We start from the raw sequence: 20,415 nt of genomic DNA, 5'->3' as shown, positions 1-20,415 counted from the left end.
GGAAACCGCCCAGCCCAGAACACCCTATCCGAAACCTTACCTCCTCAAAAGCAAAAGGCCCTTTGGCCAATAACTGTCACCAAACCGCCGTCTTCTCTCCCTGTCGCTGTGACAAACATCCTACAAAATAACAGCAAAACCATCTCCCCAAAACCCCACCGTCGGCCTCTAGCGCCACTTATATAGGACGAAGGCGCCTATGTAACAGAGCTCCCGCGCTCCCGCCCCTCCCCTAAGGGGCGGGGCCCAGTGTGACGTCAGGGCCGCGCCCGGCCCTCCACCACGCTGCTGCGTGGGCGGAGCAGTCCCGGCCCCGAGATGTGCGGTGGCTGAGGCGACTCCTTAGATTGTTTTCATTGCGGGAGAACCTGGGTGAAGTCGGGAGGAGACGACTTAAGCCTGTGGCACGTGTCTGCTGCTACTCGAGGAGTTATTCTGAATGCAGCACCTCTCAGCAGAGCCAACCTTGGCTCCGTTTCCTGCTCTCCCGCCCCAGTGGGCCGCACCACGGCTGAACTGCAGGCAGAGCCACCGTGCAATAGACAAACCCCAAACCGGATCGGTGCTAGGCCCAGACTGGTGCTGGGGTTAGCTCAGTGAACGCAATTGTGTAGTCCAGCCCGCTTGGAACGTCCTGTCTAAAAATGGATTCTGATAAATAAGATGTCTTAGGAAACAAGCTCAGAGGTGCTTATCTTTTGAAGGCCTGTGTTCCTGATAAAAACAACAAAAAATAAGTTTCAGTTGAGACTCCTTACAGAATTTTTCCTGTTGTGGTCCCTGCCTCCTGGGCAGATTCGGTAGCTGGAAATTTCCCTAACAAACTTTTCCCCATTATTTATTCCTGTGAGTCAGTTTTATTTAACCAATGCAGAGTAATGTCTGAGAGCTAGTGAGCCCCGTTAAGGGGCTTGCTTACCTCAAATAAGGTATTTCGCAGTTCTAAGGATCCCCAGACAGTTTCCTGTTGTGAGCGTGTAGAGTGAGAAGAGAGAAGAGGGCCAAAATCTGAGCCCTGGGGAGCACTTAAGGGACAGAGGAAAAGAGCCTGAGAAGGAATGATCAGAAGGAGAGGAGAACCAAGAGTTTGGTGTCAGAGTAAGCGAGAGAAGGGTTTAAATGAGGGAAAGGCTGACAGTGACAAATGCTGGGAAGGAGTCAGGTAGGGTTGGTCCTGAAAAGTGTCAAGGGGATTTTGTGTTCTGACAAACATTCAATGGATAAAAGAGAAAGTCAGAAATCAGATTTGGGAGGGCACGGTTGGACTCTTGCAGGCATAAATCCAATAGCATGTGGGTTTGTACCTTGTACCTTGTTAGGTGAAAGGAGGGCCCTGTCATTTCATGATCTAATATTGTAGAAAACGTGTGCCACCTACTTTGGATAAATTGAATTGTTATGGAGATTGTACCCCATGTTAAGAAGTGAAGAAGTGAAGTTGAAAAGATAATTGGAAAATTGGAAGTGAAAATTCTTTATGCTGTAGAATGAAACAGACGTTATTCTCCTCACCTGGAATAGCCACCATTTATGCATCTACAATTTTAAATCTTACCCATCCTTTGAGGTCTGTCTCTAAGATGCTATCTCTGACTACATGAGTTCCCACCCATCTCCCTGCTCTTGACTACTCTGGTTAGAGATGAGGTCCTTAATCAGTTGGCCAAGGCACACTGGTGTGCCTGGAACCACCAAAATATGATGACCAATTTTGCCCATAGTGTGAAATGTATTGGTTCTACAATTGATTACACCTACTATTTCAGGGACATCTATCAGTTGGAATGTTTAGCTGCGTAGACTGGGCCATCTTGCGAGGTAATGTGGGACTCAGCTTGAGGCATATAGAGGCATAAATTAAGCTGGCAGCAAAGAAAAGTTCCCCTTTTTTTCCTGGCACATGAAGGATCTTTGTCTTGTGAGGCTAAAAGAGAATGTGGTCAGGACAGTGCACAGTTTTGCTCAAACAACAATATAAAGTTAAAAGACAGCCAAGTGGAAAGGCCCCCTACAGAGGGATTTATAGACATCACAAAACAATGTTACCCAGTAGTGGAGTCTGCTTTCTAGTTGCTGCTATCTTATTTTAGTGTCATTTTGAATATTTAAGTTTGTCTGCCACTTAAATATTAAGGTCTAATATTGAAAGTGTGTCATGATCAGGAGGAGGTCGACATGTATGGTGCTCCTATTTACTCTCTGTGGCTTATGTGCTTTGACTGGAGACAAGGACCTGATTTATATTATCTTTGGTATCTCAGTGGCTACAACCCAGTACATATTTGTAGGTTGTTTATGGGAGCTGCTTTTGGTTGTTTTGCTCAGTTGGGTTAAGTTGGATTAAATCAAAGGTTGAAATTTACTCCCAGAATCCCTGGGCCAGTTGGCTTAATAATCTTACCTGGCACCTTAACCCTTTCTATTAAGTCAGTTACCTGGAAAATGAATACCTTGTGTCAGAGGACTTAATAAAAAGTCTGTCTAATTTCTCAGAATCTACTACTAACACCAGAAAAACTGTCCAATCTGGTAACTTCGTCTCAACACAAGAACAAGTATGTCTAAGAAATCCTTAAGTTAAACCATATATAAAGAAAATCTTAGCTTTGAAGAGCAACCAGAGGTATATTCTTATCATATATTCTAGCACAGATATTCTACAAGTTTATCTTCAGACATAGGAAACAGTCATCTCTGAAAGCAGAGTTCCAGAGTAAAAGTCTAAATTGTTGTGTAAATTACGTTTAACAAAAGATTGTCAGCTATATGGAGAAAGCTTTACAAAGGTATAAACCTTTATGGGTTTATAATTTCTAAGTTGCTATTACTGATAATTACCAATCTGTATTTAATTAGATTTTTTGTGTGTTTTTAGCTATCAATTAAATACTCATTATGTGCTAACTACTTTGTATACATGATCTCATTTAATAATCTAAGCAACACTGTAAAGTGATCATTGGTTACTTGCTTGCAGTCAAGTTATCAAGTACCAGAACCGAGATTCAATCTCAGGACTTAGTTGCTCCAAAGCTCTTGTGTTTAACCCATTCTACTGGCTGCTTCAACTCATACAGCAAAGTACAAAGCAACTTACTTTACTTAGTCATTAGGGAAACCAGGCTGAGTTCATCTTTCAGCAAGATCAAAGGAGTTCGTCTTTAAAAAAGCACTTTTCAAGGTGATATATCATCAAGGGCTCCTCATGATGAAACAATGACTCAGTTTATCTCCAGCACATCAAAGTCATCAAAGGTCCCAGGGTGCCTTCTTCACTGTTCAACAGCAAGTCACAAAGGGTCTCCCATGCATCCCATGCTGCCTAAGATGGATAACATCCCAGGTTTCTCCAATATTTCCTGAGACTGGTTGTGAGGAGAGTCACACAGCACACCATGAAGCAGGATCCAATCATCAAACAGTGCCAGAAACATTCCCTGATACACAGTGCACTTTTCAGTGTATCAAAGGTGGGGAGTGGAGGGGTGCCAGGAGTGATTTAATTCAGAGGTTCTTTTGGGAATAGGATAAGCTGATCTTTCCAATCTCCTTGTCAATTTTCACTACCTCTAATGAAAGGGCTTTGGAACTAGGTTAATAAATTAGTTTCTCAACACCTGCTACCAATAGTCTCAACTATCAACCATCCAGTGAAACCACTGAAGGGAATATATATTTGCCTAAGTAAATACCTAAGTTCTAAATTTCCTATGAATATTGTAGAATCCTACCTAAGCATATGAAAACATGTAATATATATTTGTCTCCAAATCTTCTGGGGTTTTATTTTAATGTATAAATACCAAGTTCCTATTTCATGTAATTGTAGGAATTACAGTATCCTTCAGAGTATTCTGATGATTTCTATAGAGGTGTTAACTTCTCTGGTGGCTTCCTGTCACCTCTCACTCTAAATTCCCATTCCTGGCTCTATCCCTCAGTTCCCTTATACCATCTCATCTGCAGTTGCTGTCCTTGCTTCATAACATTTTGTACCAAGTATTGACACAGACTTCTCCTTGATTCTCCAAAGACTAGGTAGCTTTTATGAGGAATAGGCTTAAAATTTTGAGAATACCAGAGGGTGGGTACAGCACAGAAACCAAAAGAACTTAAATTTTGTATCAGAATTCACAATTCTGAAGGTCCCAATCATTTCTTATCACAGATAATTTCTTACTGGCTTTCATCTCCTTAGGACTCAACTAGGGGAATGGATATAAGTAAAATGGATATATACTACACATTAGTTAAAAGCAATGAACAATTTTGCTAAATTTATGCTAAATTGACATATAGCAATATAAATAGACCTAGAAAGTTAATGCTGAATGAAGAAGAAAATGTGATTTATAAAACAATATCATTTAGGCAGATATTTAAAAACTGCAACTACACCACATGTTTTCGAGGATACATATATATTGAAATAAAGGTTTGAGAGTAGACTGGAAGGACAATATATTAAATACACTAGAGATGTGCTTCTCAGAGTTCTGAACTTTAGCCTAGGAGACCATTTAGGCTATGCACTCAGTTTACTTTGTAGCTTTGTTGCCCTGGGTCTAATTTTCAACACAGTCTTCCCTGTGGCTACAGGAGACAGCTGACTCAATAGTGTGCCTTAAGTTGACAGCTGGCTGACCTGATCTTCTCAGTTTCCTTTTTCAGAGCTTTTAAAACAACTGACCAAAGGTAAACAACTCAATAACTCTTACAACTGCAATTGTCCCCATACTATTCAAGTGCCTCCAGCTATTGCATAAGCCGATGTTTCACCTCCATCTGAACCTCATCCCAGTTCACCACCAGTGAGAGTTTTTTCCTGGACCCAAAGGGCTATGTTCTTTATTCTGTTTCACCACCTTCTCTCTTGGAAGCAACAATAAGGGACATCCTTGCCTTACTCCTGTTTGTAAAGGGAATGCTTCTAAAGTTTTAGTTAAGTTTCATGTTGTAACTTTTCTTCTCAATGTATTGTGGAAATAGGTCCATACCAATTAATACTTATATATAACCAATCCTCATCATTGGTGGATTCAGCTACTCATTAAAATTTATTTGTAACCCCCCAAATCAATACTCATAGTGCCTTCATGCTTATTCATGGGCATGAGCAGAGCAGCAAAAAATTTCTCAATGTGTACATTCCCAGCTGAAGTCAAGCAAGGCAATGCTCTGCCTTCTTTTCCAGTTCTCATACTGAAAAGAAGTGCCTGTTTCACAGTCTATTTAATAGTACATTTTTGTGCTTTTTCTTGGTGACGTCCCTGTTTAAAATGGCCCCTAAGTGTAGTGTTGAAGTGCTATGTAGTGTTTCTAAAAGCAAGAAAGTTATCATGCACCTTATGGAGAAAATATGAATGTTAGATAAGCTTCATTCAGACATGAGTAATAGTGCTTTTGGTCATGAGGTGAATGTTAATGAATCAACAAGGTATATTAGATAAGGTTTTTGTTGTTGTTGTTGTTGTTTTTGTTTTTTGCGGTACGCCGGCCTCTCACTGTTGTGGACTCTCCCGTTGTGGAGCACAGGCTCTGGACGCGCAGGCCCAGCGGCCACGGGTCACTGGCCCAGCCGCTCTAGAGCATGTGGGATCCTCCCGGACCGGGGCACGAACCCGTGTCCCCTGCATCGGCAGGCGGACTCTCAACCACTGCGCCACCAGGGAAGCCCTAGATGAGGTATTTGTAAACAGAAAACCACATTTCAAAAATTATGGGCTGATTGGCTGATGAAAGTATTGTGAACCAGAGGCTCACAGAAACCCAACCTTACTTCTCCTAGGAGTGATGAGTAACTAGTCACCAATTCAGTGTTTTCAGCAACGTTATAAAACCTAATTCCTGCAAATAACGAGAATCAACTACATATATTAAAATAAAAGAAACATTACATGGGACATACTTCTACTACAAAATAATTCATTATTTATCTGAAACAAACTCTACATATCTAAATTACATCTCTTTAATTATGTTTCCCTGATGGTTTGGATCTCAACAGTTCCCTGTTTTGTAGAATTTGCTTAGACATTTAATGCAGTTATAATCTGTGTTCCATTTAAATTGTACATAACCTTTCATTTTTTTAAAGTTTCTTTAATGTGGACCATTTTTAAAGTCTTTATTGAATTTGTTACAATACTGCTTCTGTTTTTGTTTTTTTTGGCTGCAAGGCATGTGGGATCATAGCTCCCCGACCAAGGATTGAACCTGCATCCCCTGAATTGCAAGGGGAAGTCTTAACCACTGGACGGTCAGGGAAGTCCCTTATTTCATTCTTTTGTCCACTAATATTCTTTAGTGAAAAAAGACTCTCATAATCAGCATTATGACCCACTATACTGAACATGTATTGGCATAAAATTGATAAATGAGAATTGACCTTCCAATTTGATTTGTTGAAGTGCATAACACTATCTTTCCATTCTTCAGTATTACTTAGCATCTCTTCATCAAACTCTAGGTAAAAAAATAAAGTTTTTCAAGTAATAAAATCCATTTCCAAAGATAGTCATGGCAAGTTTCATAAAAATTATCTACGTCAGATGAGAAATTCTTTTCCATTTTTATGAGGTCCCTCTTAAAAAGTGTCTTGACACTTAACTCTATAACACCATACACAAAAATAAGCTCAAAATGGATTAAAGATCTTGATGTAAGGCCAGAAACTATCAAACTCTTAGAGGAAAACATAGGCAGAACACTCTAAGACATAAATCACAGCAAGATCCTTTTTGACCCACCTCCTAGAGAAATGGAAATAAAAACAAAAATAAACAAATGGGACCTAATGAAACTTCAAAGCTTTTGCACAGCAAAGGAAACCATAAAGAAGACCAAAAGAGAACCCTCAGAATGGGAGAAAATATTTGCAAATGAAGCACCTGACAAAGGATTAATCTCCAAAATTTATAAGCAGCTCATGCAGCTCAATAACAAAAAAACAAACAACCCAATCCAAAAATGGGCAGAAGACCTAAATAGACATTTCTCCAAAGAAGATATACAGATTGCCAACAAACACATGAAAGAATGCTCAACATCCTTAATCATTAGAGAAATGCAAGTCAAAACTACAATGAGATATCATCTCACACCAGTCAGAATGGCCATCATCAAAACATCTAGAAACAATAAATGCTGGAGAGAGTGTGGAGAAGAGGGAACACTCTTGCACTGCTGGTGGGAATGTGAATTGGTACAACCACTATGGAGAACAGTATGGAGGTTCCTTAAAAAACTACAAATAGAACTACCATATGACCCAGCAATCCCACTACTGGGCATATACCCTGAGAAAACCATAATTCAAAAGGAGTCATGTACCAAAATGTTCATTGCAGCTCTGTTTACAGTAGCCCAGAGATGGAAACAACCTAAGTGTCCATCATCCAATGAATGGATAAAGAAGATGTGGTACATATATACAATGGAATATTACTCAGCCATAAAAAGAAATGAAATTGAGCTATGTGTAATGAGGTGGATAGACCTAGAGTCTGTCATACAGAGTGAAGTAAGTCAGAAAGGGAAAGACAAATACCGTATGCTAACACATATATACGGAATTTAAGAAAAAAAATGTCGGGCTTCCCTGGTGGCGCAGTGGTTGAGAGTCCGCCTGCCGATGCAGGGGACACGGGTTCGTGCCCCGGTCCGGGAAGATCCCGCGTGCCGCGGAGCGGCTGGGCCCGTGAGCCATGGCGGCGGAGCCTGCGCGTCCGGAGCCTGTGCTCCGCAACGGGAGAGGCCACAACAAGTAAGAGGCCCGCGTACCACAAAAACAAACAAACAAAAAAAAAAAAAAAAAAAAAAAAGAAAAAAAATGTCATGAAGAACCTAGGGGTAAGACAGGAATAAAGACACAGACCTACTTGAGAATTGACTTGAGGATATGGGGAGGGGGAAGGGTAAGCTGGGACAAAGCGAGAGAGTGGCATGGACATATATACACTACCAAACGTAAGGTAGATAGCTAGTGGGAAGCAGCCACATAGCACAGGGAGATCAGCTCCGTGCTTTGTGACCGCATGGAAGGGTGGGATAGGGAGGGTGGGAGGGACGGAGATGCAAGAGGGAAGGGATATGGGGACATATGTATATGTATAACGGATTCACTTTGTTATAAAGCAGAAACTAATGCACCATTGTGAAGCAATTATACTCCAATAAAGTTGTAAAAAAAAAGAATTCCTGAGTGGAACGTATGACTAATTTGTGTATTGATAATTTTCACGTGAGGTAACCAGTTAGATATCCTATCTTCACTATGTGACTAGACTCTGCAGGAAACTTCTGCCTGAGCTCTCCTGAAACCAAGTTTCAGCACATGTACATCAGCACAAATAACAGCAGTTTCATTCAGAGATGATGAATCATGTCTTCAGGCAAATAAGGACATTGGGAAACTTGTTCCTGGATGTTTCTTTGAATTATATTGCTCCTGTTGTCTTATATTATTTGCCTTTATTAAAAGCGTTATATGATTATGTTCAAAAAAAGTAGAAATAAATATATTTTAAAAATAAAAGTAAAAAATAAAATTAAAAGATAAAAAAAATTTAATAAGTAAAAATTTCCCTGGTGGCTCCGCTATTATTGTCCTTGCCCCCACAGAGAGCTACAGTCAACCCCTGACTCCCCAGGAGGCCCTCCAAGACCTCTAGCTAGGTCTCTGCACCTGCTTTGTCTGCCCCACCTCTGCGTGTGTTCCTTTCACAAGCTTCTGCTCCTGAAACTGGCCTGGAGCATGTGTGCTAGTGTAAGCCATCTGGGGCGCAGGCTTCCATGGGCATGGCCACAGGGGACGGCACAACCCACTGGGACCTGCATGGCCAAAGGAGGCTTTGGAGGGGGATGGCTCACAGCCCACTGGGGCCTGCGTGGCCAAAGGAGGCTTTGTCGGGGGCAGCATGCAGGCAACCAGGACCTGTGCTGCCTGGCGGAGGCTTTGACTGGGGTGGTGGTGGGGTGTTCCTGGTATTTGTTTTGGATATATCTCATATCTTTTTTTGTGCCTCTGTCCTCTTTTACTTTCTTCTTTTGTGTTAAACAGATATTTTCAAGTGAGGAATAAAATATGCATTTTAACTTAAAAAAACAATTTTAGATTAATGTTAACTTAATTCCAATATTACACAGAAACTGTTCAAATATGTTTCTCTTCCTACCCCCTCCTTTGTGCTATTTTCATGTAAAGTATATCTTTAACATTATGAGCCCAACAATGTTTTATAATTGTTTCAGGATACGTGCTGCTGAAGTGAGCACTATAATTATTGTTTTATGCAATTGTTTTTAAAATTATTTGAGGAGAAAAGGGTATGCATCATATCAATAGAATGAAGGATAGAAACCACTTAATCATTTCAGTAGACACAGGCATTTGACAAAATTCAATGTGATAAAAGCACTCAAGAAACTATGAATACAGCTTCCATTGTGGTGCAGTGGTTAAAAATCTGCCTGCCAATGCAGGAGACATGGGTTCCAGTCCTGGTCCGGGAAGATCCCACATGCTGTGGAGCAAATAAGCCCATGCACCGTAACTATTGAGCCTGCGCTCTAGAGCCCGTGAGCCACAACTACTGAAGTTCATGTGCCAAGAGCCCATGCTCCAAAACAAGAGAAGCCACCGCAATGAGAAGCCTGCACACCACAACGAAGAGTAGCCCCCACTCGCCACAACTGGAGAAAGCCCGTGAGCAGCAATGAAGAACAAATGCAGCCATAAATAAATAAATAAATAAATAAATAAATAAATAAATAAATAAATAGAAGGAAACTACGAATACAGGGAAGCATCCTCAGCCTGATAAAGAGCACCTATGAAAATTCATGGTTAACATGATACTGAATGGTAAATGACTGGATGATTTGTACCTAATGTCAGGAACAAGGCAAGGATGTCTGTGCACATCATTTTCCTTCAACATTGTACTGAATGTTCTAGTCAGGGCAATTTAGACAGGGAAAAGTTATAAAAGGCATCTGTATTGAATAAGAAGAAGTAGAACTATATCCATTCACAGATGACATGAAATTATGTACAGAAAATCTCAAGGAATCCAATAAAGCATTATTAAAACTAATAAATGAGTCCAGCAAGGTCATAGGATACAAGATCAATAAATAAAAATCAATTGTATTTCTATGCACTTTCAATGAATAATCTAACAATGAAAATAAGAAAACAATTCAATTTATGATAACATGGAAAGGAATCAAATTCTTAGGTGCAAATTTCACAAAAACAGTGGAAGACTTGTATACTGAAAATAACAAAATATCATTGAAAGAAATTAGAGGGTCTAAATAAATGGAAAAATATCCCATGTTCATCAGAAGATGAACAGTATTGTTAAGATGACAGTACTCCCCAAATTAATCTAATGATGCAATGGAATCCGCATCAAAATCCCAGCTGGCTTCTTTGTAGAAACTGACAGGCTGATCCTATAATTCATGTAGAATTGCAAGGGACCTTGAATAGCCAAAACAAGCCTGAAAAAAAAGTTGGAGGATCCATATTTCTCCATATAAAAGCTTACTACAAAGCAATGGTAATGAAGATGGGGGAAGGGTAAAGGCATACAGGTAGATATCTAAAACAGTAGAATAGAACTGAGCATTCAGAAACTCATAGGTCCATACTCAACTGATTTTTGACAAGGGCATCAAGGCCATTCAATAGAGAAAGAGTAATTTTTTCAATAAGTGATGTTGGAACAACTAGATTTCCACATGTAAAAGAATAAAATTGGACCTTTACCTCATAACTTATACAAAAATTAACACAAAATGTATCAAAGACCTAAATGCTAAGAGCTAAATCTATAACACTCTTAAAAGAAAACATGGGGGTATATCTTCAGGATCTCAGATTTGGCAATATATCCTTAGACATGACATCAAAAGAATAAGCAATAAAAGAAAATAAATTGGGCTTCATCAAAACTAAAAGCATTTGTGCTTCAAAGGACACTATCAAGAAAGTGAAAAGGCAATCTCAGCATGGAAGAAAATATTGGTAGATCGTATATCTGATAAGGGCATTGTATATAGAATATGTAAAGAGCTCTTACAACTCAATAATAAAAAGGCAAAGAACCCAATTTAAAAATGGGTGAAGGATCTGAATAGACATTTTTTCCAAGGAAGATATACAAATGACTTAGAAGCACATCAAAAGATACTCCACATACTTTCAAGATTCTCTCTTTGTCCTTTGGCAGTCTGACTGTGATGTGTCAAAGTGTTGTAACATTGATTATATCCTATTTGAATTTCATTGACTTCTTGGGTGTGTAGATTAATGTTTTTCGTCAGATTGAGAAATTTCAACCATTATTTCTTCAAATATTTTTTCTGCCCTTTATTCTCTTGCTTCTCCTCTGGGACTTTCATTACACGTTGGTTGATATGCTAAATCGTATTCTACAAGTCTCTGAGACTCCATTCATTATTTTTCTTCATCCCTTAACTTTCTGTTCTTTAGACTGAATAATCTACATTGATCTACACCAAATTCAGCTGATCCTTTCTTCTGCAGCCTCAATTGTGCTGCTGAGCCCCTCTAATAAAATTTTCATTTCAGTTATTCTACTTCTCCACTCCAGAATTTCTATTTGCTTGTGTGTGTGTGTGTGTGAATTTTTGTCAAGCTTTCATTTAACTCTTTAAATATGGTTTCACTTAGTTCTTTAAACATATTTCTAATACCTATTTGATGTCTCTATGAATTGCACCCAATATCTGGGCTTCCTTAGGGACAGTTTCTATTGACTGACTTTTCATCCTGTGCATAGCCACACTTTCCAGTTTATCTGCACATCTTATTTTTGTTGTTGTTGAAAACTGGACATTTTAGATAATATATTGTTCTGATACCACCTCCTGGGATTGTTGTCATTTCTGGCTTCCTAGGGATTACCTTGGGTCAGCATAGCTTAGTAGTCAGTCAGATTGAATGCTGCTGAAACCGCACTCCTTGAATGTGACTCGAACTCAGCCAAAACTCAGATTGGGACTTGAACCCATGATCCCTGACTTAGGAGAGGACTCAAACCCACTGTCTTTTAATTGAAACTGCTCACCTGGTGTCAGGACTTATTGAAGCTCAGGTTCTTTTTTCTCAATGCAGAAAGAATTCAGTGTGAGGCAAAGTGATTGGCAAAGAGTGAGCTTATTAGCATAGGATGCTTGTGAGAGATACAAATGGGCAGGCAAGGGAGCACAGCAGCCCCAAGAACAAAGCAGGCTATGTTTTTATAATCAAAGAAAAAGTGGGGAGGGGAGAAGACCACCTTCTTCCTCATTTTGTGGTAGACATCAAGGCTTACATCATTAGTTCCTCCTTTGGCCCTATATGGTCTAAATGGGACTGTCATGGTACTATTTAAACATATGTATATTAGCAGAGGGGTGGTAACATATACTAAAATATGGTACTTCATATCAGGTTTCAGTATAATGTCCCCTTTCACCTAGTTTTTTTCCCCTTTCACCTATATTCCTGCCTTGGCCACATGCAGAAATGCTACTCTTCAAGAACCATTAACTCCCTGAATTCATGTAACAAGATTCAGAACCCATATCTACTGTCTTGCATTTTAAGTATCAGGACTTGTGGCTTGAGTGTGCCTGGTGCTTGAATGTGCCTGGTCTTCCTTCAAGTAGTGTAGATTGTTGCTAGGTTACTGGATTCTTTTCTTGCATGGTCATTAGCTTACAACAGTCTTGCAGACTCCCTTAAAATTCTCTCTCTGTCTTCAATCCTCCAGTGGGATATTCAAATTAACCATTTAATTACCCTACTCTGTCACTTTGAGTTGGTTAGGCTTCCATTCAGTGCAAAGGTGATCTATGTATGGGTTAGGGAATGCATTCAAAATTCAGGGAGTTAACAAGTCTGCCTGGGCTTTCACTTCTTGCTTGCACAGGGTCTAAATGTCAGTCAGGTATGCACAGTAGACTGGGGTCCTCTCTGGTGTTTCCTGTGTGTGAATGTAGGCCTACCCATGTGCACAGCATTCCAAATCAGCAGGAAAAAGTCAGAGTTTTCACATCCTTATTTGAACTGTCTTATTCCCTTCATTTTAAACTTTTGGCTGGTCTCTTGCTTGCCCCAATTGTTATTACAGCCTTAGGCAGCTTCCGTGTTGGCCTTTGACTGTTTGCTACCAAGCACTATTGTTTTTAACAGAGCTGTGGACATGGGGCTTTTCCTTGGAACTCCAAATCATATCAATCCCTTCTGGCACCAGCAAGGTCTATAATACCATGTTGCTGAGTCGGGGAAAGTGAGGATGGAACAAGTTCCAAGTTAAAATGTCACAGACCCTATTGTTCTTACTGAGGCTCAGTAGTTTTTCTTGAATAAATGTTTCTCAACTTGCATACCTTTAGTTAATTTCCAGAGTTCTGAAATGGTTGTTTCTAGTAATTCATCAGTTTTTTAGTTGCTTCTTTTGGAGAAAGGATTTGTCAAGGTCTTCTATCTGCTCTTCTGGAAACTCTTCATGAGTATAATTAAAATTTTTCTAATATTTATGTTTAAAACATAAAGAGAACAGATAAAATTAATATTAAATTGTTTTATTTAATCCAATATATCAAATTATCATTTAAACATGTAACTTATATAGTTTTTCCAGCTTTATTCAGATATAATTGACATATAACATCATGTAAGTTTACGTTGTACAATGTGATGATTGCTACAAGTATATATTGTGAAATGATTGCCACAATAAGGTTAGTTAACACATTCATCACCTCATATAGTTACCATTATTTTTTGTGCAGTGAGAACATCTAAGATCTACTCTCTTAGCAACTTTCATGTATACAATATGGTATTGTTAACTACAGTCACCATGCTGTACATTAGTTCCATAGAACTTATGTACCTTATAACTAGAAGCTTGTACCATTTGACAAACATCTCCCCATTTCTCCTACTTCCCAGCCCCTGGCAACCACCAAGCTACTTTTTTTTTTCTGTGAATTTGGCTTTTGTACAGTCCATATAAGTGAGATCATATAGTGTTTGTTTTTCTCTGTCTGACTTATTTTACTTAGTTAATGCCCTCAAGATTCATCCATGTTGCAAATGGCAGGATTTTCTCCTTTGTTACAGCCGAATAATATTCCACTGTACATATATCAAATTTTCCTTATTCATTTAAATTTTGAAGGACACTTAGGTTGTTTCTATGTCTTGGCTATTTTGAATAATGCTGCAATGAACATGGAGGTGCAGATATCTCTTTGAGACAGTGAATTCGTTTTCTCCAGATGTATACAGAGAAGTTGGATTTCTGGATTATATGGTAATTCTGTTTTTAATTTTTTGAGGAACATCCATAGTGTTTTCCATAGTGGCTGCACCAACTTACATTCCCACCAACAGGGCACAAGGATTCCCTTTTCTCTATATCCTTGCCAACACTTATCTCTCTCACTCTCTCTTTTTTTGATAACAACCATTCTAACAAGTGTAAGGTGATATCTCATTGTAGTTTTGATTTGCACTTCCATGATTAGTGATGTTGAGTACCTTTTCGTGTACCTGTTGACCATGTATATCTTCTTTGGAAAAAAAAATGTCTATTCAGGCCCTTTTCCAATTTTTAAAGTGGATTATTTGTTTTTGTTTTTTTGCTATTGCATTGTATGACTTCTTATGCATTTTGGACATTAACCCCTCATCAGATATATGGCTTCAAACATTTTCTACCATTCAGTAGGTTGCCTTTTTATTTTGTTAATTTTTGTGTGTCTGGTGCAGAAGCTTTTTAGCTTGATATAGTCTTATGGGTTTATTTTTGCTTCTGTTGCTTGGTGCTTTGGTGTCCAATACAAAAACTCATTGCCAAGCCATGCCAGGAAGATTTTTCCTGTAATTTCGTTTAGAAGTCCTATGATTTCAGATCTTACACTTAAGTCTCTCATTCATTCTGTGTTAACTTTTGTGAGAAGTGTAAGAGGGGGGTCCGATTTTATTCTTTTGCATGTGAATATCCAGTTTTCACAACACCATATATTGATGAGACTATCCTTTCCCCATGAGTGTTCTTGGCTCTCTTGTCAAATATTAGTTGATCATATACATGTGGGTTTATTTCTGGGCTCTTGATTCTGTTCCCATGAGTCTCTGTGTCTGTTTTTGTGCCAGTACCATACTGTCATAATTACTATAGCTTTATTAGTATAGTTTGAAATCAGGAAGTGTGATGTCTCCAGCTTTGTTCTTCTTTCTCAGGATTGCTTTCGCTATTTGGGGTCTTTTGTGGTTCCCTATGAATTTTAGGATTGTTTTTATCTATTTCTGTGAAAAATGCTATTGAAATTTTCATAGAAATTGCATCAAATCTATATGGCTTTAGGTAGTATGGACATTTTAACAATATTAATTCTTCTGATCCATGAACATGGGATATTCTTACATTTATTTGTGTTCTCTTCAATTTCTTTCATCACTGTCTTATAGTTTTCAGTGTAGAGATCTTTCACCTCCTTGGTTAAATTTATTTCTCAGTATTTATTTATTTATTTATTTATTTATTTTGGCTGTGCCTCGTGGCTTGTGGGATCTTAGCTCCCAAACCAGGGATTGAACTCGCACCCTCGGCAGTGAAAGCACAGAGTGCTAACCACTGGACCACCAGGGAATTCCCAATATTTTATTGTTTTTGATGCTATTGTAAATGGGAGTGTTTTATTTGATTATTTTTAGCTAGTTTATTGCTAGTGTATAGAAATGCAACTGATTTTTGTATGTTGACTTGGTTATATAAATATTATTAATAAAGTACATTACATTTTTTAAAATACTGTCTTTGCAATCTGATATATATTTTACACTTACAGCTCATCTTAATTTGGATTAGTCACAATTTAAGTGTCTAATAGCCATGTTGGCTACGGGCTACTATACTGAGCATGCAGCTCTAACATTTGTTAGAGTAGAGAAAAGCAATTGATTTTTAATATCAATCTTACGTCTGGTCACTTTGTTAAACTCTCTTGTTATGTCTAATTTTCTGTCTTTGCATTCTTTTAGATTTTCTATATATAAGACCATATCATCTGCAAATAATAATGGACTTGTTTCACCTGTTCCAACCATTACACCACTTATTTTTCTTCTGTTCCTGTGATGTCTAAGACAGTTATAAATAGAAGCAGTGATAGTGGGCAACATTGTCCTGTCTGATTTTACAGGAAATATTTCTAACATTTTGCCATTAACATAGATATGTATAACAGGTTTTTGGTAGCAACTTTTCACTAGATTAAGGTGGTTGCCTTCTATTTCTAATTTGCTTAATTTACAAACACACCCACACACATTCTTGGTAGGCATTTAATTTGCTCTTTATGCTTCTTTTGACATGGTCATATGCTTTTTATAGTAATATAAAAATTATATTTAGATATTCTCTAACTTAAGCTACCTTTGCATTTCTGATAAAACTTTCATATCTATACATTTTGGTCATTGTTGTTGTTTGCAAACTTTTTTTAAAAGGATTTTTGTATCTGTGTCCATGAAATAAATTGGGTCTCTCTCTACTCTCCTTTAATTCATTATCCACACAGAAGTTCTAGTAATCTTTGAAAAATATTAAACTGATTACTCTATATAAGGCTATCAATAATTTTAAATTTTAATTAAAAACAAATCCAAATTCATTACTATGACCTATAAGGCTTTACAAAATCTGGCTGCATCTTATGCTATTCTCCATTGCCTTAAGCTTTTTTCAACACTACTCAGTATTTTTCTGGAGATCCTAGCACATCAAAGCAAGAAAAAGAAATAAATGAATTTCAAAGGAAGAAACATAATTGTTTCTTCATAATCATAATTGTGGATGCTAGTGTATATATGTAGAAAATGCAATATAACCTATACATTATGAACAAGTCTGATGGATGTAAAATCATGTAAAAAAATCAAATATTTCTATATGCAATTAACAAATTGTTGGAAAGTTAAATTTAAAGGATGCCATTTTCATTAACATAAAAAATCAGGTAGCTGAGGGACTTCCTGGTGGTCCAGTGGGTAAGACCCCATGCTCCCAATGCAGGGGGCCCGGGTTTGATCCCTGGTTGGGGAACTAGATTACACATGCCTGCCGCAACTGAGTCCGCATGCTGCAACTACGAGTCGCATGCTGCCACAACTAAGAAGTCTGAATGCCACAACTAAAGATCCTGCATGCCGCAACCAAGACCCGGGGCAGCCTAAATAAATAAAATAAGTAAATATTTTTAAAAAGTCAGATAGCTGAGAGTAAACTTAACACAATATGCATAAAACCTCTGTGGCAAAAATGATAAAAACTTTACTAAGATACCTTTGAAAGACCTAAATAAAGATATACCAAATTCACTGGGTGAAGGACTCAATATTTTTTTTAAAAAACTGCCAGTTCTTTAAAAATTGACCCATTAGGTTCAAAGCAGTCACAAGCAAAATCAGAATGAGACTTTTTTTGTACACTGACAAGCTGATTCTAAAAGATCTATGAAACTACAAAGGGCCAAAATAGCCAAGTGACTTGAAGAAGAATAAGGTAGGGGACATGTTCTAATATTATAGTGAGTCTATAGTCATTAACAGAGTATGGTATTGGCACAAAGGTAGGTAAACCAATGGAACAGAATAGAGAGCCCAGAAACAGAAATCTATACGTTGGGTCCCCCAGGAAACAGACCCTGAGACTCTGAGATTTGTGTCAAGAAGTTTATTAAGGAATGTTTTTGGGCATAACACCTCTAAAAATGTAAGAGAAGCAGGGTTGGGTGGAGGTGATCTCCAGCTGATCCTCTTAGGAAATCTAGTTCTGAAGTCACCTTTCACAGTTGTCCCAGTTGAGTCCAGATATTTATGTTCACACATTGACTAGCCATTAGAAGTAGGCTGACACCAGGGAAAGCAGGTAACTTCAGATAAGAAGCTTCTTTTGGCTGAAGGCATTTTCTGGAGAGTGAATGAGTTATAAGCCAGCAAAGCCCAGACTTTCTAGCAGCTGGAGGAACGAGTGCCTTGGTCCTGAAGTGGGATCTGGGTAGCACTCTATCCTCTTCTACTACTCAGATCCACCTCCTTCATATAAATCCACTCCATCCAGAACAACTCTTCCAGGATTCTGGTTGTTCTCTTCTCCTGAGGAATAGAGGTAGGCTAGTGGGATGAAGTATATATAGCACCTTCCACTACAGCTGGTTCCCAGGTCACAGCTGGTAACCATGTTCTCCTTCTTCCACAACTGGCTGAAGTGTTTCAGTGCAGCTGACTTTTATGACTCATGTTCACATTGTTCACATACCAGGTAGGAAAACAGAGATTTCACCAAGGGGAAAAGAAAGATTCTCTTCGTCTTTGGCTAGCTCCTTTACTGACCTTGGTGACTCACCTGGTGAAGTAAGTCAGACCTTCAACCCTGTGTGGTCTGAGCCCCTAGTCACCGTGTCCTTCTCAGGTCATTGCTGCTATACTTGTCCATTTACTGTCAAGACTGGAAAATAGAGTCCCAGGAGCACCAAGTGGATCATCTCAGTGTCTAACATGTTCTTCCTGTCTCCATCGTGTAACAGCAATCCTGCCTCCTCCTAATGGTCGGGGTCAGTATTCTGACTCACTCCTTTCCCTCTTGGCACAAGCAGCACAAAGGGAATGGGCAGCAGTCGTAGCTTAAAGTTTTATGGGACTCTTTCTGTGTCCATGTAGGAGCACTCTCCCTCTGAGAATGAAGACCTCTGGAACAACGGAGCATAGAGTTGTGGGGAAATAGAGCACAAATTCCCCTCATAGCATATTTTTCCCCACCACAGATACCTCTAATACCAATAGGTCAGCCAGCTTGTATAGCCCAAGTGGCAGGGCTGTGTACGCTGAAGCCTAGACCTACTACATAGCCATTTCCTGCTCTGAGCTCCATTTCTGAATAACTTCTTCTATGGCAGTGCTGTCACTGGAGGATATTCACCACGGAGCTTCTTGGTGATGCTGGTGACCCTCTCAATAGCACTTCTCTTATCACTTTGGTAAATACAACATCCTCCAGGCCCTCCTACAACACGTAGTCAGCTGATGAGTTTTCTGGTCTTATAGAATATGTTCCCTCTAGCATGCCCACTTCTGGGTCTTTTGATTCCTTCCTCTACCATTTTCCACAGCATTTCCAGCATTTCTACTTTACATAGTGTGAATGGCACTTTTTCTAAGCTTCTAAGAGCAATTCTAGAAGCATACTAGCTTTGTCTCTCAGGGTCCTTGCCAGGATATTAAAATCCTGTGTCACAGGTGAGTTCTCCCATATTGATAAACTCTCCCTCCTCCAAGCTTCTGTTTCACCGACCCGCTCACCCTGGCCTCTTTATCTAGTACCTGGAGGATCCAGGTCCATATGTACTCTTTCAGCTCTTGCCAGTATTTGTTGGCAAGGTCCTGGAGCTTATTTTTCCCACAGTCCCTTTCTTCACTTAACAGGCCTAGGACTTCCCTGGCCAGGTTAGTTGTTGGTCACCTGAGGGGAGGTGTGGGAGGACCCTGAGTAAGGCGCATGCTGACTTGTGAAGCAGAAGTCTCAGTATCTTCAAGCATGGGGGGCAGCACTGGCCTTTTACAGGGAAGAGTAGGCTACTTCTGCATGCCCAGAAGGCTCAGAGCATTCTAAGAATTCAAGATACTTGAGTGCATCAACTCAGATAGCCTTATTCCAAGTGTCAGGTCCTACCCCTTCCCACATAGGGTCCTGACCACGGCATAGAAGACTTACTGGGGTTGAGAAGTCAACCTCTGAATTTCTACTACTCTTATAATTAAGTCCTGTGAATGCTGGCTATGCACTCTTTCTGGACTTGGTGATTGCTTATGTATTTGCCTTGTGAGTTTTCTTTACCCTGGGTATGGGCAAACTATGGCCAGGGTGGCCAAATCCAGCCTGTTTTTTGTAAATAAAGTATTATTGGAACAGTGCCATGCTTGTTCACTTACATATTTTCTATAGTGGCTTTTGCACTATAACTGCAGAGTTGAAAAGCTGTGACAGGCTGAATGATCCACAAAGACTAAAATAGTTACTATCTAGCCCTATACTGAAAAAGTTTGTCAACCCTGCTTATACATTTCTTTTTTTTTCTTCCCAGATCTTACATTTGCTTTTATACTTATTTCATTGATTCTGTGATACATTTTTTTTCCAATTTGGGAATATGATTTTTTAAAAACATAACAATAATCCCTGTAACTAAATAATTATACATTGGTCAGATTATTTCCTTGGGATAACTTCCTGGAAGTGGAATTCCAGTAGAAGTGTGTACACATTTTTTAAGACTTTCTGATACATACCCCCAAAACTTTACATCACAAGATGATATTTTTTTATG

This window comes from Hyperoodon ampullatus (genome assembly GCF_949752795.1).
Source record: "Hyperoodon ampullatus genome assembly, chromosome: 4".
Classification (NCBI taxonomy): domain Eukaryota; kingdom Metazoa; phylum Chordata; class Mammalia; order Artiodactyla; family Ziphiidae; genus Hyperoodon; species Hyperoodon ampullatus.
Note: the sequence above shows the minus strand (reverse complement) of the source record.